The following is a 27,403-nucleotide window of genomic DNA, read 5'->3' on the forward strand; positions in this document are numbered from 1 at the left end:
GAAATAAAAGACATTTCCACCTTTTCAAAGATGCAGGATCCTCAGGAGAGTTCACACAGATCTGTAAAGAGGAGAGACCCCCCCCCCCCTTCACTGAATGAACTGCAGCTGTGTTGAAGAGACTGAGACAGAAACTCCTCAGGAAAATGTTCAGTGACGTCATAAAGTGAGAAGAGTCAGTTTCTCATCGTTCACTTCAGTCACAGGTTTCAAACACTTCACTTGCTGGAGTCTACGTGTGTTTCACTGAAGTAACGACCTGATCCCTGATTGGTGCTTCACTCACCTCCTCCTCCTCCTCATCTTCATCACTCCTCCTCCTCCTCATCTTCATCTTCATCACTCCTTCTCCTCCTCACCTGTCCGTCACAGAAACACGTCCCCAACGTCCTAATCACAGCTGCTTCAGTTCCACCTTAACAGTAACAGTGGTGTACAAAGTGAAGTACTAGTAGATAGAATGTAAGTACTTGATTTCAAATATACTTCAAGCATTAAAGTACAAGTACCTGCAGTGTGAAGCTGGTTCAGTGGTGGTCTCTGCAGCAGGAGGCGGGGCCTAGTGTTACCTGCCCGCTCTGATTGGATGAATGGACCAGATATGAAGTACTATAACAATATATCAAACGTGTACAAATGTAGCATCGAGTACAGATCTTTGCTGATATATGCAGAGGAGTTAAAGTAAAAAGTATCACAAGTTATTTAGAAAGGAATTTGTTAAACATTGGAGATAATGAACCAGCTCTTAATGTGGTGGATTGAATTGTCCTTCCTCAGAATGTAAATAAAGATGGACGACACGTCAAACAGATGAGATCAGAACCAGGAGAAACTTCACTAATAAAATGTGAGATCTTCTGTTCCCTCTGGTTTTGTTCTCATTCATTTACATGTTTCTAATTTCCTCAATTAATATGTTTATTCTTTATTGAATCTAACAGATGTCTCATGTTACTCCAGAGAGTTTTCTATGTAAATGTGATATTTACACTGAAGACTGTCAGAGAATCAGGATTCTACATCAGAGCAGGAAGGGAAGTGGAGTCTAAAGGTTTTCAATCATCATGTAAAATATTAACAGATCAAATAAAGAAAGTGGGGTGTGGTCACACGCAGTTCTGTCTGAGTGAAGCAGTGGATCGTTCAGGTGTGTGACGGACATAACTTCGACAGGACAAACACAACGTGATCTGAAGGTAAAGTCGCTTTGTGTTTAAATATAATATAAAGTGTGTTAGTGTTTAATGACCTGTCACGTGTTATCACCGTCAGACACCATGTTCGGTTCTATTTGATCATTAAACAGCAGAAGTAGCGTCAAATAATGGAGCTCAGGAGTTATTATAAATATATACTTTTATATATTTATATATGTAAAAGTATCCTTTTAGACATGTGTATATATACACATGTCTGCAGGTACTTGCAGACTTGGAGGGGGGCGGAGCAGCTGGCTCTGTCCCTGTTGTCTGACTCTCTAAACTCGGCCTGAAGTTGTCCACCTGAGACAGACCAACTTATCTATTATCCATCTATCTATCCATCTGTCTGTCTGTGTATGTGAAGGTTATTTAAGTGTTTTATTCTAAATGCACTTCCTGTTCTTTGGGTGACTCGAGTCAGGAGTGAAGGATGACTCCTCCCTTGTTTTTTTATACAGATATTCTTACTTCTGGTTGGTACATATTTATTTATCTTAATCCTTTTTAAATTGGATTTCATTTATCTATTGCATTTGAAGTAATGCAAAACTCAAGGTTTTAATGATTTAATGAATAAAATGATGATTTTAAGAGAGTATATTGATTTCCAGAGGCCGTAATAATAAAAGATTGTGTGTTCTCCAGGTGAAGTTGTGTAGTTGTGAACTGTGCAGGTTGAGTGCTGACACTCTGGGTAAAAAACCCAAGAGCTAAGTCCAGAGGTGAGAAGAGGAATTAATATCCCTCATCAAATGTTAATGTTTACACATCAGTGGCTGTTATCAGGATCATTATCAGGTTCGGTTCATTTCTCTAATCGTCCTCCTCTCTGCTCAGCTTTGCCCCCCGCTGGAGTAACGTGTCCATGGAACAACGGCTGCCATTCAAGCAACGGCAGAATCCATTGTAAGTTAACGTCAGTCCTGATGTGAGCATACTGATCAGTAAAGTGACTCCTCTAAACTTTGCAAAGTATAGTTTACACAAGTAAAGCACTGAAACTGAGGATTGAAGATTTAAAACAATTATTTTACTCTCCTCCTCCTCAGCTCTGCCAGGATCATGTTTACGCACTCCATGCAGATACCTCTGTCATTCGACCCAGAGCCGATTCGACCGTAAGTGAACCTCAGTCCTGATGTGAGCTCACACAGAATGATTTCACATGAAGAAGCAAAGTGAATCATACTGATCAGTAAAGTGACTCCTCTAAACATCCTGAACTAAAAACACTAGAGAGAAAACGACTCAGTTGAGCAGTGAGAGGAAGAGGAGGAGATTCAGGAGGAGCTCTGATGTTTGACTGACCTCCTGAATATTTGCCTCTCAGATTTCGGTCTGTCTGCATCGTCCGGAACGTGGATTCACCTGAGAGCCTCGCTGGGTCAATGAGGAGGATCAGATTCTTGGAGCCATCGACCTCCTCCAGGTAACTGAACCTTGTGGATCCTGGTAGAGAGAAACAAAGACCACCCTGACCCCACACCTCCTCCTTGTTAGTGGACTGGACATGGACCAGACCTAAAGCTCACTATTCAGATTGTCTGTCACGTTCACACCTTGTTCGTCTTATGATGATCAAATGAATCAGAGACGGAGAGAAGTTCTGTTTAAGTTCTATTTAACCACTCGGTCTCCAGTGATCTTTAGAGGAAACTGTTTATAATTCAGTAGCTTTACTGCATTTTGATTGTAGTTCCTCTGCCATCGCTCATATGGTGTTGGTAGGTTCTGGCTGACAGCTCAGTTGTGTTCTAGAGGAACTGGCTTTTCCTCCTCCTCTCAGTTTAGGGATCCTGGACCAGAACCTGTCTCTCAACCTGAGCCTGACATCACAAGTGACTTCCCTGCTAATAAGTGAGCTCTGGCTAAATGTTAAATGCAGCTAGTTATTGTTTGAAATGTTTATTGTCGAACTTCACTTTGTTTTCATTTGAAAACTTGCCACCAACCAGGACAAGATATCAGATTGATATTAGAGTCAATGTGGAACCTTTGTAGTTCTGGTTCACACGTGGTTTGTTTCAGACCTGTAGACTCTTCAGTTGATCAGAGAAGAGGTGAATGGACCGTGTGTAGAACAAGGAGCAGACGAGTGGGGCCGAGTTCAGAGGAGAAGTTTGAAATGTGTTAACACGTGTTCAGGTCACGTGAGCTCTGCACTTGATGTTCTACACTTCAGTGATCAGGAGAAACATCAGGTTCACTTCATCTTCTCTCTGCCTGGACGAGTTGGGACAGAAACTTGTGGCCTGAGACAATCTACTTGGAAAAGTATAGTTTACACAAGTGAAGCTCTGAAACTGAGGATTGAAGATTTAAAACATGTATCTTCATCTCTCTCCTCCTCCTCCTCCTCCTCCTCCTCCTCCTCCTCCTCCTCCTCCTCCTCCTCCTCCTCCTCCTCCTCCTCCTCCTCAGGTTTGACATCCGCCAGAATAACGTGTCCATAGAGCCACCGCTGCCATTCAAGCCACAGCCGATTCCATGGTAAGTGAGCGTCAGTCCTGATGTGAGCTCACACAGAATCATTTCACATGAAAGTGAATCATACTGATCAGTAAAGTGACTCCTCTAAACATCCTGAACTAAAAACACTAGAGAGAAAACGACTCAGTTGAGCAGTGAGAGGAAGAGGAGGAGATTCAGGAGGAGTTCTGATGTTTGACTGACCTCCTGAATATTTCCCTGTGTGTAAAGGTGGAGTTACAGCCTGGACTATGTCTGCTACATGCTAGCATAGATTTTCTTCATGTAACCGAACCGTGTGGATCCTGGTAAAGTGAAACAAAGGCCGCCCTGACCCCCCATCTCCTCCTTGTTATCCTGTCATGATGACATCAGAGCCACAGATCTGAGACTGGCCTGGTCTCCCTCCACCAAGACCTTGAAGAAGCCTTCAGCTGGTCCTGTGTCCCTCCCTCTGCAGAATGCTCTTCACATGCTGTATGATTGTCTGAGCTTCTTTGCCAGGAATAAAGTTTACTTACAAGACTCTGATTCTCTGGTCTCTTTATTTCAGACGTCTCACCAGGTCAGATTTCCATCACACTACTTAAGTTGTGTTCTATAGAACCTGATGTTTTCTCAGGGACCGGACTCATGTGATCCTGGACCAGAACCTGACTCTCAACCTGAGCCTGACGTCACAAGTGACCTCACTGCTAATAAGTGAGCTGTGGCTCCATTTAGAATGCAGCTGGTTGTTGTTTAAGATAAACTGCCTGAGACACTTCCTGGTAGTTTGGCTCCCTCTAGTGGATTTAATACAAACTGCAGCAGATGCTTGATGCGAGTGCACAGACGATACGAGAGAAATAAAAGACATTTCCACCTTTTCAAAGATGTAGGATCCTCAGGAGAGTTCACACAGATCTGTAAAGAGGAGAGACCCCCCCCCCCCCCCCCCTTCACTGAATGAACTGCAGCTGTGTTGAAGAGACTGAGACAGAAACTCCTCAGGAAAATGTTCAGTGACGTCATAAAGTGAGAAGAGTCAGTTTCTCATAGTTCACTTCAGTCACAGGTTTCAAACACTTCACTTGCTGGAGTCTACGTGTGTTTCACTGAAGTAACGACCTGATCCCTGATTGGTGCTTCACTCACCTCCTCCTCCTGCTCCTCCTCTTCATCTTCATCACTCCTCCTCCTCTTCATCTTCATCACTCCTTCTCCTCCTCACCTGTCCGTCACAGAAACACGTCCCCAACGTCCTAATCACAGCTGCTTCAGTTCCACCTTAACAGTAACAGTGGTGTACAAAGTGAAGTACTAGTAGATAGAATGTAAGTACTTGATTTCAAATATATCACAAGCATTACAGTACAAGTACCTGCAGAGTGAAGCTGGTTCAGTGGTGGTCTCTGCAGCAGGAGGCGTGGCCTAGTGTTACCTGCCCGCTCTGATTGGATGAATGGACCAGATATGAAATACTTTAACAATATATCAAACGTGTACAAATGTATCATCGAGTACAGATCTTTGCTGATATATGCAGAGGAGTTAAAGTAAAAAGTATCACAAGTTATTTAGAAAGGAATTTGTTAAACATTGGAGATAATGAACCAGCTCTTAATGTGGTGGATTGAATTGTCCTTCCCCAGAATGTAAATAAAGATGGACGACAAGTCAAACAGATGAGATCAGAACCAGGAGAAACCTCACTAATAAAATGTGAGATCTTCTGTTCCCTCTGGTTTTGTTCTCATTCATTTACATGTTTCTAATTTCCTCACTTAATGTTTATTCTTTATTGAATCTAACAGATGTCTCATGTTACTCCAGAGAGTTTCTTTGTAAATGTGATATTTACACTGAAGACTGTCAGAGAATCAGGATTCTACATCAGAGCAGGAAGGGGAGTGGTCTAACAGGTTTTTAATTATCATTTAAAAAATAATGGATCATAAAAAGTAATGACGGGGTGTGGTCACACGCAGTTCTGTCTGAGTGAAGCAGTGGATCGTTCAGGTGTGTGACGGACATAACTTCAACAGGACAAACACAACGTGATCTGAAGGTAAAGTCGCTTTGTGTTTAAATATAATATAAAGTGTGTTAGTGTTTAATGACCTGTCACGTGTTATCACCGTCAGACACCATGTTCGGTTCTATTTGATCATTAAACAGCAGAAGCAGCGTCAAACAATGGAGCTCAGGAGTTATTATAAATATATACTTATATATATATACATGTCTCTTAGTAAATATATACCTACAGACATGGAGGAGGGGCTGTCTGACTCTAAACTCGGCCTGAAGTTGACCGGACGACCGTTGAACATCTGAAAGTTCATTCATTACACCTGAGACAGAGGAGGAACAACTTATACATCTATTATCCATCTGTCTGTGTATGTGAAGGTTATTTAAGTGTTTTATTTAAAATACTCTTCCTGTTCTTTAGTTGTCTCTAGTTAGAAGTGGAGGATGACTCCTCCCTTGTTTTTCACACTGATGTTCTTACTGCTGAACGTGTTTTTCCTGTCCAGGTGAAGTTGTGTTGTGATCAGGATGAGTGAGGACACAGAGGAGGTGACGCCCCCTCCTGACGTCACTCTGGGTGAAGAGCCCCAGAGCCAAGTCCAGAGGTGAGAAGAAGAGTTAATATCCCTCATCAAATGTTGATGTTATGCACTTGAATTGTCTGTTATCAGGAGCAACATCAGGTTCAGTTAATTTTCTCTAATCCTCCTCCTCTTCTCAGCTCTTCTCGGTCTCTCTGCTCCCTCCTGAACGTGAAGTCACCTGAGAGCCTCGGTTGGTCAAAGAGCAGGATCAACTCCATGGAGCCACCGATTTGCTTCAGGTAACCAAACCTTGTGGATCCTGGTAGAGAGAAACAAAGACCACCCTGAACCCACACCTCCTCCTTGTTAGTGGCCTGGACATGGACCAGACCTAAAGCTCACTATTCAGATTGTCTGTCACGTTCACACCTTGTTCGTCTTATGATGATCAAATGAATCCAAGACAGAGAGAAGTTGTTTAACTACTTAAGTTGTGTTCTAGAGGAACTGACTTTTCCTCCTCCTCTCATTTTAGGGATCCTGAACCAGAACCTGTCCCTCAACCTGAGCCTGACTTCACTGCTAATAAGTGAGCTCTGGCTAAATGTAAAATGCAGCTGGTTCTTGTTTGAAACGTTGATTGTAGAACTTCACTTTGTTTTCATTTGAAAACTTGCCACCAACCAGGACAAAACATCAGATTGATATTAGAGCCAATGTGGAACCTTTGTAGTTCTGGTTCACACGTGGTTTGTTTCAGACCTGTAGACTCTTCAGTTGATCAGAGAAGAGGTGAATGGACCGTGTGTAGAACAAGGAGCAGACGAGTGGGGCCGAGTTCAGAGGAGAAGTTTGAAATGTGTTAACACGTGTTCAGGTCACGTGAGCTCTGCACTTGATGTTCTACACTTCAGTGATCAGGAGAAACATCAGGTTCACTTCATCTTCTCTCTGCCTTGACGAGTTGGGACAGAAACTTGTGGCCTGAGACAATCTACTTGGAAAAGTATAGTTTACACAAGTAAAGCTCTGAAACTGAGGATTGAAGATTTAAAACATGTATTTTCCTCTCTTCTCCTCCTCCTCCTCAGCTTTGCCACCCACAGGAGTAACTTGTCCATGGACCCACCGCTGCCATTCAAGCAACAGCAGAGTCCAGGGTAAGTGAACCTCAGTCCTGATGTGAGAATCATCACAGAATCATTTCACATGAAGGAAGCAAAGTGAATCATACTGATCAGTAAAGTGACTCCTCTAAACATCCTGAACTAAAAACACTAGAGAGAAAACGACTCAGTTGAGCAGTGAGAGGAAGAGGAGGAGATTCAGGAGGAGCTCTGATGTTTGACTGACCTCCTGAATATTTCCCTGTGTGTAAAGGTGGAGTTACAGCCTGGACTATGTCTGCTACATGCTAGCATAGATTTTCTTCATGTAACCGAACCGTGTGGATCCTGGTAAAGTGAAACAAAGGCCGCCCTGACCCCCCATCTCCTCCTTGTTATCCTGTCATGATGACATCAGAGCCACAGATCTGAGACTGGCCTGGTCTCCCTCCACCAAGACCTTGAAGAAGCCTTCAGCTGTTCCTGTGTCCCTCCCTCTGCAGAATGCTCTTCACATGCTGTATGATTGTCTGAGCTTCTTTGCCAGGAATAAAGTTTACTTACAAGACTCTGATTCTCTGGTCTCTTTATTTCAGACGTCTCACCAGGTCAGATTTCCATCACACTACTTAAGTTGTGTTCTATAGAACCTGATGTTTCCTCAGGGACCGGACTCATGTGATCCTGGACCAGAACCTGACTCTCAACCTGAGCCTGACGTCACAAGTGACCTCACTGCTAATAAGTGAGCTGTGGCTCCATTAAGAATGCAGCTGGTTGTTGTTTAAGATAAACTGCCTGAGACACTTCCTGGTAGTTTGGCTCCATCTAGTGGATTTAATACAAACTGCAGCAGATGCTTGATGCGAGTGCACAGACGATACGAGAGAAATAAAAGACATTTCCACCTTTTCAAAGATGCAGGATCCTCAGGAGAGTTCACACAGATCTGTACAGAGGAGAGACCCCCCCCCCCCTTCACTGAATGAACTGCAGCTGTGTTGAAGAGACTGAGACAGAAACTCCTCAGGAACATGTTCAGTGACGTCATAAAGTGAGAAGAGTCAGTTTCTCATAGTTCACTTCAGTCACAGGTTTCAAACACTTCACTTGCTGGAGTCTACGTGTGTTTCACTGAAGTAACGACCTGATCCCTGATTGGTGCTTCACTCACCTCCTCCTCCTCATCTTCATCACTCCTCCTCCTCCTCCTCACCTGTCCGTCACAGAAACACGTCCCCAACGTCCTAATCACAGCTGCTTCAGTTCCACCTTAACAGTAACAGTGGTGTACAAAGTGAAGTACTAGTAGATAGAATGTAAGTACTTGATTTCAAATATATCACAAGCATTAAAGTACAAGTACCTGCAGAGTGAAGCTGGTTCAGTGGTGGTCTCTGCAGCAGGAGGCGTGGCCTAGTGTGACCTGCCCGCTCTGATTGGATGAATGGACCAGATATGAAATACTTTAACAATATATCAAACGTGTACAAATGTAGCATCGAGTACAGATCTTTGCTGATATATGCAGAGGAGTTAAAGTAAAAAGTATCACAAGTTATTTAGAAAGGAATTTGTTAAACATTGGAGATAATGAACCAGCTCTTAATGTGGTGGATTGAATTGTCCTTCCTCAGAATGTAAATAAAGATGGACGACACGTCATAAAATGTGAGATCTTCTGTTCCCTCTGGTTTTGTTCTCATTCATTTACATGTTTCTAATTTCCTCACTTAATGTTTATTCTTTATTGAATCTAACAGATGTCTCATGTTACTCCAGAGAGTTTCTTTGTAAATGTGATATTTACACTTTAGACTGTCAGAGAATCAGGATTCTACATCAGAGCAGGAAGGGGAGTGGTCTAACAGGGATTCAATCATGTAAATAATCAATGGGTCAAAAAAAGAAGGAAGTGAAAGTGGTCACGCGCAGTCTGCTACACTCAGCAGTGGATCGTTCAGGTGTGTGACGGACATAACTTCGACAGGAGAAACACAACGTGATGTGAAGGTAAAGTCGCTCTGTGTTTAAATATAATATAAAGTGTGTTAGTGTTTAATGATCTGTCACGTGTTATCACCGTCAAACACCATGTTCGGATCTATTTTATCATTAAACAGCGGAAGCAGCGTCACATAATGGAGCTCAGGAGTGTGAAAGCGTGTTCTTTACTTCTTTAAGAGAAAATGAGCCGAACTCGTTTTGCTCAATCAAAGTATTTATTTAGAAAGCAATGAACAGGTTACAGCAAAGACAATGGGCTTCCAGTACATTAGTTGTATCAGAGAGCCCTGAACATTCGGCGCCTGTCTATTTTATAACAGTAGATCTATGTTCCTCCTCCTTGGAAGTGCGCAGGCGTAATCCATCCTCGTGGCTTTCTGAATACGGAAGTAGAACAGGGACACTCCCAATGATGTTCCTACTACTCTGATAGTTGCTAGGCAACTCTATCCTTCATGAAAGGCCTTCACTCAGCAGATGCCATGTCGGCCAAAGGTGTTTACAATTGTAGAAAAGATTATTATGTTTTCTGCTTCATCAAAACAATCCTGACTGTATAAACATTCACATCCTCGAAACTAAACAATGTCATACTGACTTTGCCCCAGAAAGGACAGCTCCGTGAACTCTGTCTGATGTCTAATGAATCCAAGGGAATAAGCCTTTAATATCAGAAGTTAGAAATTAGAACAAGTGAAAGATTCATTATTAATACTAAGCAGCAACAGTTATTACAATCATTTGTTTGAAGGCATAATATCTAGCCAAAACTACTCCTATCTTTATTGTTAAGAGTACAAATATAATTTGAAATGATGCTATCTTTATTTGTTTAGAATTCTGTCAGCCACAGCCTATAGTTAAAAGTTAGAAATCCCAACAGACCCTCTTTTCACGCCCTTTAGGGTGTGACCACTTACTGGGGATTTCATGTACTCCCAACCTTCATCCCATCCAGTGCAAACCCGTCCTCATCCTCATATCATCTTCGCGTCGTCATCTCCATCGTCCTCTGCAAACAGCTTCGTCCTCCGCTTCAGCTTCCCCATCACCACCATCAGCTTCCCCATCACCACCATCAGCTTCCCCATCACCACCATCAGCTTCCCCATCACCAGCATCAGCTTCCCCATCACCAGCATCAGCTTCCCCATCACCACCATCAGCTTCCCCATCACCACCATCAGCTTCCCCATCACCACCATCAGCTTCCCCATCACCACCATCAGCTTCCCCATCACCAGCATCAGATCAGCTGGGGGCATGAGGCATGTTTTCCTCCCTCAGAGCCGTGGCGATCTATTAATTTCAGAGTCTACAGCCATGTCATGTCATGGTGCGGAGCGTTGGAGAGGGCACTGGTCACCCAGCCACCAGGGGCGGTTTGTAAAAAAAATGTCTTTCAAGAACTGGCGGGATGTGACCACACAGAGTACAGGAGCAAACTGTTCAAATATCAGCTCCTTTCAGATCTACTCCAAAACAAAATAGTCAAGAATTGTCAGTGAGACTTTTTACAATTTTAAGAGTCAATGATCTGGATCTTAGCCTTGTAAAGATCCTTTCGTGGAATTGATACTCGCCTACAGGCCAGGTGGTTGGCGTGCACTGTACAAGCCAGGCGCAGGGCGTATAGTCGGTCGTGGTGGAGGAGGTGGAGTTGACACCGGATGGGAGTGGGTTGTGGAGACATGAAGCCCAGATCCCAGAGTTTGAAAGGAAAACAAAAAGAAAATGATTATTTACTGCGATGCGTAATACCTTCAGCTTTAAAGAGAGACTGAGGCCCCGGAACCCCCCCAGAACCCAAACCCAGGATAGAGAGGGTCGGTGAATGTGGTCTGGAAGGTGTGGAGGTGGATCAGCTCGTCTCCGGAGACGACAAAGAAGGACAGCGTGCCGGCAGGGACGTCCACGTACACCGCTGCTCTGTTGGAGTCTTGGGAGGAGGTGGTGGAGCAAGTTGTTGGGTTGTTATCGTGATAAGCCAGGAAATGACCATCGCTGCAGATGGGACGCTCTCTGTGTGAGACGGTGTAACCGTGACGATCGGAGCAGTAGAGACTCCAGGACTGGTCGTTCCTTCCAAACCAACAATCCTCTCCGTCTCCTTCCCGTGAGATTCCTCTGGAGCTCACTGCTATGTTGATGATCCCCTTCCAGTCGACCTCCCAGTAGCAGCGACCAGTCAGAGCGTTTCTACACAGCAGCTGAGGGCGCTGGTCGAACCTGGCGGGATGATCGGGATACTTCTGGGCGTCGTCCTCGTACGTCAGCGTCCTGCCGTCGTGGGACAGCTGCAGGTTCTTGTTCATGGTGTCTGTGTCCGGGACGAGTTCACAGAGATCTGATGGAGACAATGAGACGATGAGCAGTTATTGATGCGTCGCTCGGACTCGGGCATCAGTGATCTGAACGAGCCACACTTACACTTCTTCAGCTCGGGTCTCAACCATCGGACGCCATCAGGCTCCTCCCTGAACAGAGAAGAGGGCGTCAGAGCAGCTCAGTCTGAGCTCCTGGTTATTCATTGATCACAGACTGTAAATAAAGACCAAGACGCGTCTCCACTTCCTCCAGAGATAAAGAATAACTGATACCAACGCTGACATCTCACACCTGGTGTCATGTGTTCTGAGCAGCAGGGACCAGGGAGCTGCTCAACCAATCAGGAGTCAGCTGTCAATCATAATGTCTCACCTTGTTTTTATACCATCAGATAACTAATTAAAACCAAACTGATCAGAAACCTGAACAACAGAAGTATTTAACATCTACTTTGATTGTTTCATGTCCCGTCTGCTGACCTGGAGGAGGGAGGGGGGTTGAGAATAGAGGAAAGTGCACTGTAAAAACTGATAAACACCTTCAGTGTGTAGTGTGAACCCGTGTTGAGGACTTGAAGGTTATAAGTCAGTTCCTCTAGAACACAACTTCATAGTTAAACAGCTTCAACTTCTGTCTCTGATTCATTTGATCATCATAAGACGAACAAGGTGTGAACGTGACAGACAATCTGAATAGTGAGCTTTAGGTCTGGTCCATGTCCAGTCCACTAACAAGGAGGAGGTGTGGGGTCAGGGTGGTATTTGTTTCTCTACCAGGATCCACACGCTTCAGTTACCTGAAGAAAATCGGTGGCTCCATGGAGTTGCGCCGACGATGTCTGAAGCTCGTCAGTGGCAAACCGGACCTCTCAGGTGAATCTACTCTCCCGTAGCCGTGGAAAGTCTGAGGAGAGCTGAGAGTGAAATATTCAGGAGGTCAGTCAAACATCAGAGCTCCTCCTGAATCTCCTCCTCTTCCTCTCACTGCTCAACTGAGTCGTTTTCTCTCTAGTGTTTTTAGTTCAGGATGTTTAGAGGAGTCACTTTACTGATCAGTATGATTCACTTTGCTTCCTTCATGTGAAATGATTCTGTGTGAGCTCACATCAGGACTGAGGTTCACTTACCATGGATTCTGCTGTCCACTGAATGACGGCAGTGGGTCCATGGACTGGCTCTTGCGGATGCGTAACCTGAGCAGAGAGGAAAATGCATGTTTTAAATCTTCAATCCTCAGTTTCAGTGCTTTACTTGTGTAAACTATACTTTGCCAAGTAAATTGTCTCAGGCCACAAGTTTCTGTCCCAACTCGTCAAGGCAGAGAGAAGATGAAGTGAACCTGATGTTTCTCCTGATCACTGAAGTGTAGAACATCAAGTTTCCTCTAAAGATCACTGGAGACCGAGTGGTTAAATAGAACTTAAACAGAACTTCTCTCTGTCTCTGATTCATTTGATCATCATAAGACGAACAAGGTGTGAACGTGACAGACAATCTGAATAGTGAGCTTTAGGTCTGGTCCATGTCCAGTCCACTAACAAGGAGGAGGTGTGGGGTCAGGGTGGTCTTTGTTTCTCTCTACCAGGATCCACAAGGTTCAGTTACCTGAAGAAAATCGGTGGCTCCATGGAGCGGCTCCTCCTCCTTGACGCACCGAGCCTCTCAGGTGACTCCTCGTTCAGGGAGGTGTGGAGAGACCGAGAAGAGCTGAGAGGGAAATATTCAGGAGGTCAGTCAAAGGAGATCCTGGAGATATGGAATCAAACCATGCAGAACGTTTCCAAAGATATTTCTCTGGTTGGACAGAAGTGAAGTGTGAAAGGAGGAGAGTTCCATCGTACTGATGAACAGGCGGAGAGCAGGAGCTAAAGATCCTCAGTTAAACAGGTGGAAGAATCCTGACCTGAGAGTTTCCAGCACACAGTGTGGACTCCTCAGTCCCACAGACAGCAGCTCCTCTCCTGAGACCTGCAGCTGGTTGTTGCTCAGGTCCAGATCCCTCAGGCTGAAGGTCGGGGAGCTGAGGACGGACGACAGAGCTGCACAGCTCCTCTCCGACAGGTTGCAGCCGCTCAGCCTAGAGACGACGACAAAGAAGAGGACAGACAACGTGTGTGATTGACTTTCATCATCTTTACAGTTGATCTGGATTAAAAGACACAGAGGAGGAATTAATATACTATTCACCCCAAGTCAGTTTCTTTTCGATCTAACTCCTGAAGGCATGTACACAAGAGACCAAGAGCACTTGTTACATATACTCTTGATGACTGCTAGGAAAATGGTGACAATAAAATGGTTGAATCCACAGCCACCTACCGTGGCACAGTGGAAACAGAAGCTGAGGGAGGTGTATGGAATGGAGGCTTTAACTGCTCAATTACAATTAAGGTCTGATGTTTTTGTGAGGAGGTGGCTACCTATTGCAGGATACCTCTCTAACTGAGGGGAATCCTGTGGTACCATGGAATGTCTTAACTGTCCATTTATTTATTTATTATTTTTCACTAATCAGTCTGTCATATATAATTTGTGATGTTGTCAAGGAATGTTTGTGTTTCTCTTCAATAAAGTTCTAAAAAATAAAAATAAAAAGACACAGAGGAGCAAACATCTTGGTTCTTTCTCCAGCCTCCAGGGGAATAAAACCACGTTTTATTTCTAATGAAACTGAAAAGAGTCGATGACTCGGCCTGACCTGAGAGTTTCCAGCACACAGTGTGGACTCCTCAGTCCCACAGACAGCAGCTCCACTCCTGAGTCCTGCAGCTGGTTGTTGCTCAGGTCCAGATCCCTCAGGCTGCAGGTCGGGGAGCTGAGGACGGACGACAGAGCTGCACAGCTCCTCTCCGACAGGTTGCAGCCGCTCAGCCTGGAGAACAACGCATCAACATGAACGTCCCTGACTGTTGGGGATTCAATGAAATCCAATGTGAATGTGATGTAAGGGCGTAACCATAGGAACTGTTCTGTCCCACAAATGTCTGCTATGTGTAGCTGGCAACAGCGCCCCCTTGCGGCAGTTGAGTGTGTGATGTTGCCGGGGGTCAGAGTGTGATTCCCCCGGAAGTGACGCAAATTAGTTGCTGTGTTGTTTAGACGGCAGCTCTCAAGTTGTATCGCCCTCCTGCGGCTAACACATTTCCTTTTTACAAGATTCATTAAAGTTCATGAAAATACCCACCGTGGACTTCTTTGAGTGTGTTTAAGCTGACTGGATAACTAGCCCCCGCGCTAGCGAGACCACGACAGGAACCGTGATGAGTTTTGAAAGTAAACCGTATCAGTGTGGGTGCAGTAAGTGGCGTCTTCATGTAAACACTTACAGAGCTCGTTGAGAGGCTTCGACCACCGGCAGCAGCCGAGGAAGATGCTCCTCTGACGCAGAGTATTTCTTCAGGTCGAACACTTCCAGGGGTTTGCCTGACGACAGTAAGATGAAGGCCAGAGCAGACCAGTGGGCGGGACTCAGTTGATCCGCGGACGGACTTCCTGACCTCAGGTAGCGCTGGATCTCGTCCACCAGAGAGTGATCGTTCAGTTCGTTCAGACAGTGGAACAGGTTGAGGCTTTGCTCTGTGGAGGTCGTCTCTTCGATCTTTGTCTGGATGTACTCGACCGTTTCCTGTGTGGTCCACGAGCCAATTTCTGTCTGGGTCAGCAGACCTCGTAGCAGAGTCTGATTGGTCTGCAGAGAAAGACCCAGGAGGAAGCGGAGGAACAGGTCCAGATGTCCGTTTGGACTCCGTAAGGCCTCGTCAGCAGCGCTCTGGTAGAAGGTTGTCATGTGAGACAAGGGGGAGGTTGTTTGTTGGCCTGACATCAGATTGACTCCGGAGTTGATGAAGGTCAGATGGACGTGAAGAGCAGCCAGAAACTCCTGGACGCTCAGATGGACGAAGCAGAACACCTTGTCCTGGTACAGGCCTCGCTCCTCTTTAAAGATCAGTGGGAACACTAGTGAGTAAACGAAGGCGGCTTCGATGTTCATGTCACACTCGGTCAGGTCGGACTCGTAGAAGATCAGGTTTCCTTTCTGCAGCTGCTCAAACGCCAGCTTCCCCAGAGACTCCATCATCTTCCTGCTGTCTGGACTCCAGAGTGGATCTGCCTCAGCTCCTCTGTCGTACTTGAGCTTATTCAGTTTGGACTGAACCACCAGGAAGTGGATGTACATCTCCGTCAGGGTCTTGGGCAGCTCCCCCCCCTCTCTGGTGTTCAACACGTCCTCCAGAACTGCAGCAGTGATCCAGCAGAAGACCGGGATGTGGCACATGATGTGGAGGCTCCGTGACGTCTGGATGTGAGAGATGATCGTGTTGGCCTGTTCTTCATCGCTGAACCTCTTCCTGAAGTACTCCTCCTTCTGAGGGTCAGTGAACCCTCTGACCTCTGTCACCCTGTCCACACACTCAGCAGGGATCTGATTGGCTGCCGCAGGTCGTGTGGTTATCCAGAGGCGAGCCGAGGGCAGCAGCTTCCCCCTGATGAGGTTGGTCAGCAGCACGTCCACTGAGGTGGACGCGGTGATGTCGGTCAGGATCTCTGTGTTGTGGAAGTCCAGAGGAGGACGACACTCGTCCAGACCGTCCAAGATGAAGAGGACCTGGAACTCTTCAAAGAGCCGGATTCCTGCTTCTTTGGTTTCAGGGAAGAAGTCATGGACGAGCTCCACCAAGCTGTACTTCTTCTCCTTCAGCATACTCAGCTCTCGGAACGTAAACGGAAACATGAACGTTGTGTCCTGGTTGGTTTTGTCTCCTGCCCAGTCCAGAGTGAACTTCTGCGTTAGGACGGTTTTCCCGATGCCGGCCACTCCCTTTGTCATCACCGTTCTGATTGGTTCGTCTCTTCCTGGTGACGCTTTGAAGATGTCTTCTGGTCTTATGGTCGTTTCCGCTCTGACTAGTTTCCTGGAAGCTGTTTGAATCTGTCTGACCTCATGCTCGTCATTGACCGCTCCGCTCCCTCCCTCTGTGATGAAGAGTTCGGTGTAGATCTGGCTCAGGAGCGTCGGGTTTCCGGCTTTGGCCACGCCCTCGAACACACACTGGAACTTCTTCGTCAGCTTGGATTTCAGTTTACTTTGACAAAGTGGAGCCCGAGATCCTGAATCAACACAAAAGAAACCATATCAAGAAGTTATTATAAAAGGAAGTGATGGTGTCATTGCCTGAAATCCTCCTACTGCTCTGCAGACACTCGGCCAGATTGTCCTGCTTCATCCTCCTCAGGAAGTTCACTGCGAGCTTCAGAAACGCCTCCTTGCTGCTCCTCCTCTGCTCCTCGTCCTCGCCGTCCAACACCTCCTCATCCTCGTCCAGACTCTCGAAGCAATCTGGGTAATCTGGACTCAGGACCTTCTGGTACTTCTTCATCTCGTCCTTTACAAAAGCGAAAATGTTGTCCTGCAGGATCTGGAGGAGCAGAACGAGATGGGATCAAAGTCACGGAGGCAGCGGTCTAAAAGGTGCAGTGTTTATTGTGGTGCAGCAGCAGAACAGACCGTTAGCACAGGATCCAGATGTGTGTCCTGCTGCTGGGCGGACTGACCACTGGGAGCGTCTGAGCCCTTCCGGTTGCCTCTGTGGAATCATGAAGAATCATCATGTATGAAATAGGACAGACAACCCGAATACATAATGCCTCCAGCCACTGGGTGTCACCAGCGCTGAGACACAGAACTTTGAGCTTGATTAACTCTTGGAGCCTTCAGTGTGTAGTGTGAACCCATGTTGAGGAAGTGAAGGTTATAAGTCAGTTCCTCTAGAACACAACTTCATAGTTAAACAGCTTCAACTTCTCTCCGTCTCTGATTCATTTGATCATCATAAGACGAACAAGGTGTGAACGTGACAGACAATCTGAATAGTGAGCTTTAGGTCTGGTCCATGTCCAGTCCACTAACAAGGAGGAGGTGTGGGGTCAGGGTGGTCTTTGATTCTCTCTACCAGGATCCACAAGGTTCGGTTACCTGAAGTTAATCCCTTTGTCCATGGAGCTACGACGACGACGGCTGCTCCTCCTCGTTAACGCACCGTAGCTTTCAGGTGAATCCGCGTTCGACGAGGTGGGGATATACCGAGAAGACCTGAGAGGGAAATATTCAGGAGGTTAGTCAAACATCAGAGCTCCTCCTGAATCTCCTCCTCTTCCTCTCACTGCTCAGCTGAGTCGTTTTCTCTCTAGTGTTTTTAGTTCAGGATGTTTAGAGGAGTCACTTTACTGATCAGTATGATTCACTTTGCCTCCTTCATGTGAAATGATTCTGTGTGAGATCACATCAGGACTGAGGTTCACTTACCCTGGAATCGGCCGTGGCTTGAATGATGGAGGCATCATCATGGACATCGGACGCTGGCGCCTGGCAGAGCTGAGGAGAGAGCTGGAGGAGGAGGAGGAGGTTGAGCAGAGAGTAAAATACGTGTTTTAAATCTTCAATCCTCAGTTTCAGTGCTTCACTTGGGTAAACTATACTTTGCCAAGTCACTTTACTGATCAGGATGATTCACTTTGCTTCCTTCATGTGAAATGATTCAGTGTGTGCTCACGTCAGGACGTTCACTTACTGTTGAATCTGCTGTCCACTGAATAGCAGCATTTGCTCCATGGACAAGTTACTGCAGCCGGTGGGAAAGCAGAGGAGAGACGAACAAGGTTTGTGAAGGAGGAGGAGCTGAGAGGAAAATACGTGTTTTAAATAGGGCTGGGCAACGATTAAAAGTTTTAATAGCGATTAAACGCATGATTTCCCTGATTAATCACGATTAATCGCATTTGTATACGCAAAATCCAATTTTGAATTAAAAAGTGGTGTAGGGCGCACTTTTATTTTAAATGTTGTGCCATATGAACGAAAGTGCCATAACATTTGTTGTGCAAACACTTTTAACATCAGCATTTTAATACAGTAGCAGTTAAATAAAATATTCAGTGTAAATCTCAACTTAAACAATGCTATCAAAGCAAATACAAAATTAAAGCTCATTGCTACAGCCAGAGCATTAATGTTACCCTGTTCGTTATGAAAAAGAAAAAAACTGGCCACAAAATCCTGAGCCACAATCAAATCATTAAAACAGGCAATTCCTGAGATAACAGCAGAAACATTTTACTTTCTTCAGGGAGCAGCATAACCAGTCTAGTATTTTTACATAGTTGCAGTTAAATAAAATAAATACTTTATGTGATGGTGCCTCTTGAGGGCATCTCATACCTGCCGTCATTTGTTGCGATTCTCAAAATGTTTCTCAGACCAACGTCTTCCACAACACTAGTCGGCCTGCAGTCTGTAGCTATCCACGTCGCTATGGCATCTGTTAGCTTCTCTTGCCGTTGTTTATCTATACTCCTCCCTGCGTCTAACGTGGTCTGCCGAGGCCTCACTCCACTGTCTGTTTCGTTGAATGATTTGCTGATATCAACTGTGTGTTTTGCATTGAGGTGATATTTTAGAATGAAAGTACTCCGGTGATAACTTGGCAGTGGTTACAAATAACTTTGGTTCTGTCGACTCCGCCATCTGGAAGAACTTTAAAATGAAAATGGCCATGTAAAAGCTCCGTAGCCTTCTCCGTGTTTGTTTAACCACCAATTCTTCTCTTTTCCGGTTCTGCAGCAGTCAGCAACAGACCTTCACAAAATAAAAGCTGGACTTTCAAAATAATACAATAAATAATAGAACCTTCGTTTATGCGCGATAAAATAATTGTCGGCGTTAAATAATGGATGAGTTAACGCGATTATAACGAGTTAACTTGCCCAGCCCTACTTTTAAATCTTCAATCCTCAGTTTCAGAGCTTCACTTGTGTAAACTATACTTTTCCAAGTAGATTGTCTCAGGCCACAAGTTTCTGTCCCAACTCGTCAAGGCAGAGAGAAGATGAAGTGAACCTGATGTTTCTCCTGATCACTGAAGTGTAGAACATCAAGTGCAGAGCTCACGTGACCTGAACACGTGTTAATACATTTCAAACTTCTCCTCTGAACTCGGCCCCACTCGTCTGCTCCTTGTTCTACACACGGTCCATTCACCTCTTCTCTGATCAACTGAAGAGTCTACAGGTCTGGTCCATGTCCAGTCCACTAACAAGGAGGAGGTGTGGGGTCAGGGTGGCCTTTGTTTCTCTCTACCAGGATCCACAAGGTTCTTTTACCTGGGGGAGGTTGGAGGCTCCATGGATCTGATGCCCCTCATTGACACATTGCGCCTCTCAGGTGACTCCACTCTCCCGTAGTCGTGGAAAGTCTGAGCAGACCTGAGAGGGAAATATTCAGGAGGTCAGTCAAACATCAGAGCTCCTCCTGAATCTCCTCCTCTTCCTCTCACTGCTCAACTGAGTCGTTTTCTCTCTAGTGTTTTTAGTTCAGGATGTTTAGAGGAGTCACTTTACTGATCAGTATGATTCACTTTGCTTCCTTCATGTGAAATGATTCTGTGTGAGCTCACATCAGGACTGATGTTCACTTACCGTGGATTCTGCTGTCTAATGAATGAAGGAGGTGGGTACATGGACTCCATATTCCTGAAGAGGATAAAGGTCAGGAGAGAGGAGGAGGAGGAGGAGGAGGAGGAGGAGGAGGAGGAGGAGGAGGAGGAGGAGGAGGAGGAGGAGGAGGAGGAGGAGGAGGAGGAGGAGGAGAGAGAGGAAGATACATGTTTTAAATCTTCAATCCTCAGTTTCAGTGCTTCACTTGTGTAAACTATACTTTTCCAAGTAGATTGTCTCAGGCCTCAAGTTTCTGTCCCAACTCGTCAAGGCAGAGAGAAGATGAAGTGAACCTGATGTTTCTCCTGATCACTGAAGTGTAGAACATCAAGTGCAGAGCTCACGTGACCTGAACACGTGTTAATACATTTCAAACTTCTCCTCTGAACTCGGCCCCACTCGTCTGCTCCTTGTTCTACACACGGTCCATTCACCTCTTCTCTGATCAACTGAAGAGTCTACAGGTCTGAAACAAACCACGTGTGAACCAGAACTACAAAGGTTCCACATTGGCTCTAATATCAATCTGATATCTTGTCCTGGTTGGTGGCAAGTTTTCAAATGAAAATAAAGTTAAGTTCTACAATCAACGTTTCAAACAAGAACCAGCTGCATTTTACATTTAGCCAGAGCTCACTTATCTGTAGTGAAATCAGATTCTGGTCCAGAATCCCATGAGTCCAGTTCCTGAGGATCCCTAAAATGAGAGGAGGAGGAAAAGTCAGTTCCTCTAGAACACAACTGAGCTGTCAGCCAGAACCTACCAACACCATATGAGCGATGGCAGAGGAACTACAATCAAAATGCAGTAAAGCTACTGAATTATAAACAGTTTCCTCTAAAGATCACTGGAGACCGAGTGGTTAAATAGAACTTAAACAGAACTTCTCTCCGTCTCTGATTCATTTGATCATCATAAGACGAACAAGGTGTGAACGTGACAGACAATCTGAATAGTGAGCTTTAGGTCTGGTCCATGTCCAGTCCACTAACAAGGAGGAGGTGTGGGGTCAGGGTGGTCTTTGTTTCTCTCTAACAGGATCCACAAGGTTCTGTTACCTGGAGGAAGTCGGAGGCTCCATGGATCTGATGCTCCTCATTGACCCAGCGAGGCTCTCAGGTGACTTCACTTTCAGGAAGGAGCGGCGAGACCGAGAAGAGCTGAGAGGGAAATATTCAGGAGGTCAGTCAAACATCAGAGCTCCTCCTGAATCTCCTCCTCTTCCTCTCACTGCTCAACTGAGTCGTTTTCTCTCTAGTGTTTTTAGTTCAGGATGTTTAGAGGAGTCACTTTACTGATCAGTATGATTCACTTTGCTTCCTTCATGTGAAATGATTCTGTGTGAGCTCACATCAGGACTGAGGTTCACTTACTCTGGAAACACCTGTGCACTGAATGACAGCGGTGGGGTCATGGACTGGCTCTCGGAAAGGCTGAGGAGGAGAAGGAGGAGGAGAAGGAGGAGTAGGGAGGAAAATACATGTTTTAAATCTTCAATCCTCAGTTTCAGAGCTTCACTTGTGTAAACTCTGCTTTGCCAAGTAGATTGTCTCAGGCCACAAGTTTCTGTCCCAACTCATCAAGGCAGAGAGAAGATGAAGTGAACCTGATGTTTCTCCTGATCACTGAAGTGTAGAACATCAAGTGCAGAGCTCACGTGACCTGAACACGTGTTAACACATTTCAAACTTCTCCTCTGAACTCGGCCCCACTCGTCTGCTCCTTGTTCTACACACGGTCCATTCACCTCTTCTCTGATCAACTGAAGAGTCTACAGGTCTGAAACAAACCACGTGTGAACCAGAACTACAAAGGTTCCACATTGGCTCTAATATCAATCTGATATCTTGTCCTGGTTGGTGGCAAGTTTTCAAATGAAAATAAAGTGAAGTTCTACAATCAACATTTCAAACAATAACAAGCTGCATTTTACATTTAGCCAGAGCTCACCTATCTGTAGTGAAATCAGATTCTAGTCCAGAATCCCATGAGCTCCGTCCCTGAGGAACCCTAAAATGAGAGGAGGAGGAAAAGTCAGTTCCTCTAGAACACAACTGAGCTGTCAGCCAGAACCTACCAACACCATATGAGCGATGGCAGAGGAACTACAATCAAAATGCAGTAAAGCTACTGAATTATAAACAGTTTCCTCTAAAGATTAGTGGAGATCGAGTGGTTAAATAGAACTTAAACAGAACTTCTCTCCGTCTCTGATTCATTTGATCATCATAAGACGAACAAGGTGTGAACGTGACAGACAATCTGAATAGTGAGCTTTAGGTCTGGTCCATGTCCAGTCCACTAACAAGGAGGAGGTGTGGGGTCAGGGTGGCCTTTGTTTCTCTCTACCAGGATCCACAAGGTTCTGTTACCTGGAGGAAGTCGGAGGCTCCATGGATCTGATGCTCCTCATTGACGCACCGGGCCTCTCAGGTGACTTCACTTTCAGGAAGGAGCGGCGAGACCGAGAAGAGCTGAGAGGGAAATATTCAGGAGGTCAGTCAAACATCAGAGCTCCTCCTGAATCTCCTCCTCTTCCTCTCACTGCTCAACTGAGTCGTTTTCTCTCTAGTGTTTTTAGTTCAGGATGTTTAGAGGAGTCACTTTACTGATCAGTATGATTCACTTTGCTTCCTTCATGTGAAATGATTCTGTGTGAGCTCACATCAGGACTGAGGTTCACTTACTCTGAATTCTCCTGTGCACTGAATGACAGCGGTGGGGTCATGGACTGGCTCTCGGAAAGGCTGAGGAGGAGAAGGAGGAGTAGGGAGAGGAAGATACATGTTTTAAATCTTCAATCCTCAGTTTCAGAGCTTCACTTGTGTAAACTATACTTTTCCAAGTAGATTGTCTCAGGCCACAAGTTTCTGTCCCAAATCGTCAAGGCAGAGAGAAGATGAAGTGAACCTGATGTTTCTCCTGATCACTGAAGTGTAGAACATCAAGTGCAGAGCTCACGTGACCTGAACACGTGTTAATACATTTCAAACTTCTCCTCTGAACTCGGCCCCACTCGTCTGCTCCTTGTTCTACACACGGTCCATTCACCTCTTCTCTGATCAACTGAAGAGTCTACAGGTCTGAAACAAACCACGTGTGAACCAGAACTACAAAGGTTCCACATTGGCTCTAATATCAATCTGATATCTTGTCCTGGTTGGTGGCAAGTTTCAGTGAAAATAATGTGAAGTTCTACAATCAACGTTTCAAACAAGAACCAGCTGCATTTTACATTTAGCCAGAGCTCACCTATCTGTAGTGAAATCAGATTCTGGTCCAGAATCCCATGAGCTCCGTCCGTGAGGAACCCTAAAATGAGAGAAGGAGGAAAAGTCAGTTCCTCTAGAACACAACTGAGCTGTCAGCCAGAACCTACCAACACCATATGAGCGATGGCAGAGGAACTACAATCAAAATGCAGTAAAGCTACTGAATTATAAACAGTTTCCTCTAAAGATTACTGGAGACCGAGTGGTTAAATAGAACTTAAACAGAACTTCTCTCCGTCTCTGATTCATTTGATCATCATGAGACGAACAAGGTGTGAACGTGACAGACAATCTGAATAGTGAGCTTTAGGTCTGGTCCATGTCCAGTCCACTAACAAGGAGGAGGTGTGGGGTCAGGGTGGTCTTTGTTTCTCTCTAACAGGATCCACAAGGTTCTGTTACCTGAATCTCCTCCTCTTCCTCTCACTGCTCAACTGAGTCGTTTTCTCTCTAGTGTTTTTAGTTCAGGATGTTTAGAGGAGTCACTTTACTGATCAGTATGAATAACTCCACCTCCTTCATGTGTAATGATTCTGTGTGAGCTCACATCAGAACTGATGTTCACTTACTCTTGTCGCCGTCCCCTTAATGACAGCCGTTGCTCCATGGACTCCTGTGTCCGGGGGACGCTAAAGGTCAGGAGAGAGGAGGAGCAGCAGAGAGGAAAATCCATGTTTTAAATCTTCAATCCTCAGTTTCAGAGCTTTACTTGTGTAAACTATACTTTGCCAAGTAGATTGTCTCAGGCCTCAAGTTTCTGTCCCAACTCATCAAGGCAGAGAGAAGATGAAGTGAACCTGATGTTTCTCCTGATCACTGAAGTGTAGAACATCAAGTGCAGAGCTCACGTGACCTGAACACGTGTTAATACATTTCAAACTTCTCCTCTGAACTCGGCCCCACTCGTCTGCTCCTTGTTCTACACACGGTCCATTCACCTCTTCTCTGATCAACTGAAGAGTCTACAGGTCTGGTCCATGTCCAGTCCACTAACAAGGAGGAGGTGTGGGGTCAGGGTGGCCTTTGTTTCTCTCTACCAGGATTCACAAGGTTCAGTTACCTGGGGGAGGTTGGAGGCTCCATGGATCTGTAGATCCTCCCCATTGACGCACCGTGACTCTCAGGTAACTCCACTCTCCCGTAGTCATGGACAGTCTGAGAAGACCTGAGAGGGAAATATTCAGGAGGTCAGTCAAACATCAGAGCTCCTCCTGAATCTCCTCCTCTTCCTGTCACTGCTCAACTGAGTCGTTTTCTCTCTAGTGTTTTTAGTTCAGGATGTTTAGAGGAGTCACTTTACTGATCAGTATGATTCACTTTGCTTCCTTCATGTGAAATAATTCTGTGTGAGCTCACATCAGGACTGAGGTTCACTTACCCTGGAAACACCTGTGGCTTGAATGAAGGAGGTGTCATCATGGACATCCGAGGTATGTTCCAGACAGAGCTGAGGAGCAGAGAGGATAATAAGTGTTTTAAATCTTCAATCCTCAGTTTCAGTGCTTAACTTGTGTAAACTATACTTTGCCAAGTTTAGAGGAGTCACTTTACTGATCAGTATGATTCACTTTGCTTCCTTCATGTGAAATGATTCTGTGTGAGCTCACATCAGGACTGAGGTTCACTTACATTCGTTTCGGGTCCAATAACCGCCGTTGCTCCAAGAACCTCTGACTCCGGGGAGGAGGAGGAGGAGGAGGAGGAGGAGGCATCGATAGGTTCATGGATCTTCTCCACCTCATTGACGCACCGTAGCTCTCAGTTGACTCCACGTTCCAGGAGGTGTCGAGATACTCATCAGACCTGAGAGTGAAATATTCAGGAGGTCAGTCAAACATCAGAGCTCCTCCTGAATCTCCTCCTCTTCCTGTCACTGCTCAACTGAGTCGTTTTCTCTCTAGTGTTTTTAGTTCAGGATGTTTAGAGGAGTCACTTTACTGATCAGTATGATTCACTTTGCTTCCTTCATGTGAAATGATTCTGTGTGAGCTCACATCAGGACTGAGGTTCACTTACCGTGGAATCTGCTGTCGCCTGACTGACAGCTGTGGGTACATGGACTCGTTACTCCTGAAGAGGCTAAAGGTTAGGAGAGAGGAGGAGGAGGAGGAGGAGGAGGAGGAGCAGAAGGTGGAGGAGGAGGAGGAGAGAGAGGAAGATACATGTTTTAAATCTTCAATCCTCAGTTTCAGAGCTTCACTTGTGTAAACTATACTTTTCCAAGTAGATTGTCTCAGGCCACAAGTTTCTGTCCCAACTCGTCAAGGCAGAGAGAAGATGAAGTGAACCTGATGTTTCTCCTGATCACTGAAGTGTAGAACATCAAGTGCAGAGCTCACGTGACCTGAACACGTGTTAACACATTTCAAACTTCTCCTCTGAACTCGGCCCCACTCGTCTGCTCCTTGTTCTACACACGGTCCATTCACCTCTTCTCTGATCAACTGAAGAGTCTACAGGTCTGAAACAAACCACGTGTGAACCAGAACTACAAAGGTTCCACATTGGCTCTAATATCAATCTGATATCTTGTCCTGGTTGGTGGCAAGTTTTCAAATGAAACTAAAGTTAAGTTCTACAATCAACATTTCAAACAATAACCAGCTGCATTTTACATTTAGCCAGAGCTCACATATCTGCAGTGAAGTCAGGATCAGGTTGAGAGACAGGTTCTGGTTCAGGATCCCTAAAATGAGAGGAGGAGGAAAAGCCAGTTCCTCTAGAACACAACTGAGCTGTCAGCCAGAACCTACCAACACCATATGAGCGATGGCAGAAGAACTACAATCAAAATGCAGTAAAGCTACTGAATTATAAACAGTTTCCTCTAAAGATCACTGGAGACCGAGTGGTTAAATAGAACTTAAACAGAACTTCTCTCCATCTCTGATTCATTTGATCATCAGAAGACGAACAAGGTGTGAACGTGACAGACAATCTGAATAGTGAGCTTTAGGTCTGGTCCATGTCCAGTCCACTAACAAGGAGGAGGTGTGGGGTCAGGGTGGTCTTTGTTTCTCTCTACCAGGATCCACAAGGTTCTGTTACCTGGAGGAAGTCGCTGGCTCCATGGATCTGATGCTCCTTATTGACGCATCGAGCCTCTCAAGATACTCCTTGTTGCGGAGAGACTGAGACCTGAGAGTGAAATATTCAGGAGGTCAGTCAAACATCAGAGCTCCTCCTGAATCTCCTCCTCTTCCTCTCACTGCTCAACTGAGTCGTTTTCTCTCTAGTGTTTTTAGTTCAGGATGTTTAGAGGAGTCACTTTACTGATCAGTATGATTCACTTTGCTTCCTTCATGTGAAATGATTCTGTGTGAGCTCACATCAGGACTGAGGTTCACTTACCGTGGAATCTGCTGTCGCCTAACTGACAGCTGTGGGTACATGGACTCGTTACTCCTGAAGAGGCTAAAGGTCAGGAGAGAGGAGGAGGAGGAGGAGGAGGAGGAGGAGGAGGAGCAGAAGGTGGAGGAGGAGGAGGAGAGAGAGGAAGATACATGTTTTAAATCTTCAATCCTCAGTTTCAGAGCTTCACTTGTGTAAACTATACTTTTCCAAGTAGATTGTCTCAGGCCACAAGTTTCTGTCCCAACTCGTCAAGGCAGAGAGAAGATGAAGTGAACCTGATGTTTCTCCTGATCACTGAAGTGTAGAACATCAAGTGCAGAGCTCACGTGACCTGAACACGTGTTAACACATTTCAAACTTCTCCTCTGAACTCGGCCCCACTCGTCTGCTCCTTGTTCTACACACGGTCCATTCACCTCTTCTCTGATCAACTGAAGAGTCTACAGGTCTGAAACAAACCACGTGTGAACCAGAACTACAAAGGTTCCACATTGGCTCTAATATCAATCTGATATCTTGTCCTGGTTGGTGGCAAGTTTTCAAATGAAAATAAAGTTAAGTTCTATAATCAACATTTCAAACAAGAACCAGCTGCATTTTACATTTAGCCAGAGCTCACTTATTTGCAGTGA

The 27,403-nt window shown here is 45.4% G+C and overlaps 1 pseudogene; it reads right to left on the reverse strand.

The window, feature by feature from the left end:
- Positions 1-10,535: 10,535 nt before the first annotated feature.
- On the reverse strand, positions 10,536-17,295 carry LOC132996963 (NLR family CARD domain-containing protein 3-like; annotated as a pseudogene).
- Between the last annotated feature and the right edge of the window lie 10,108 nt (positions 17,296-27,403).

Source organism: Limanda limanda, chromosome 23 (assembly GCF_963576545.1).
Source record: "Limanda limanda chromosome 23, fLimLim1.1, whole genome shotgun sequence".
NCBI classification, from domain to species: Eukaryota; Metazoa; Chordata; class Actinopteri; order Pleuronectiformes; family Pleuronectidae; genus Limanda; species Limanda limanda.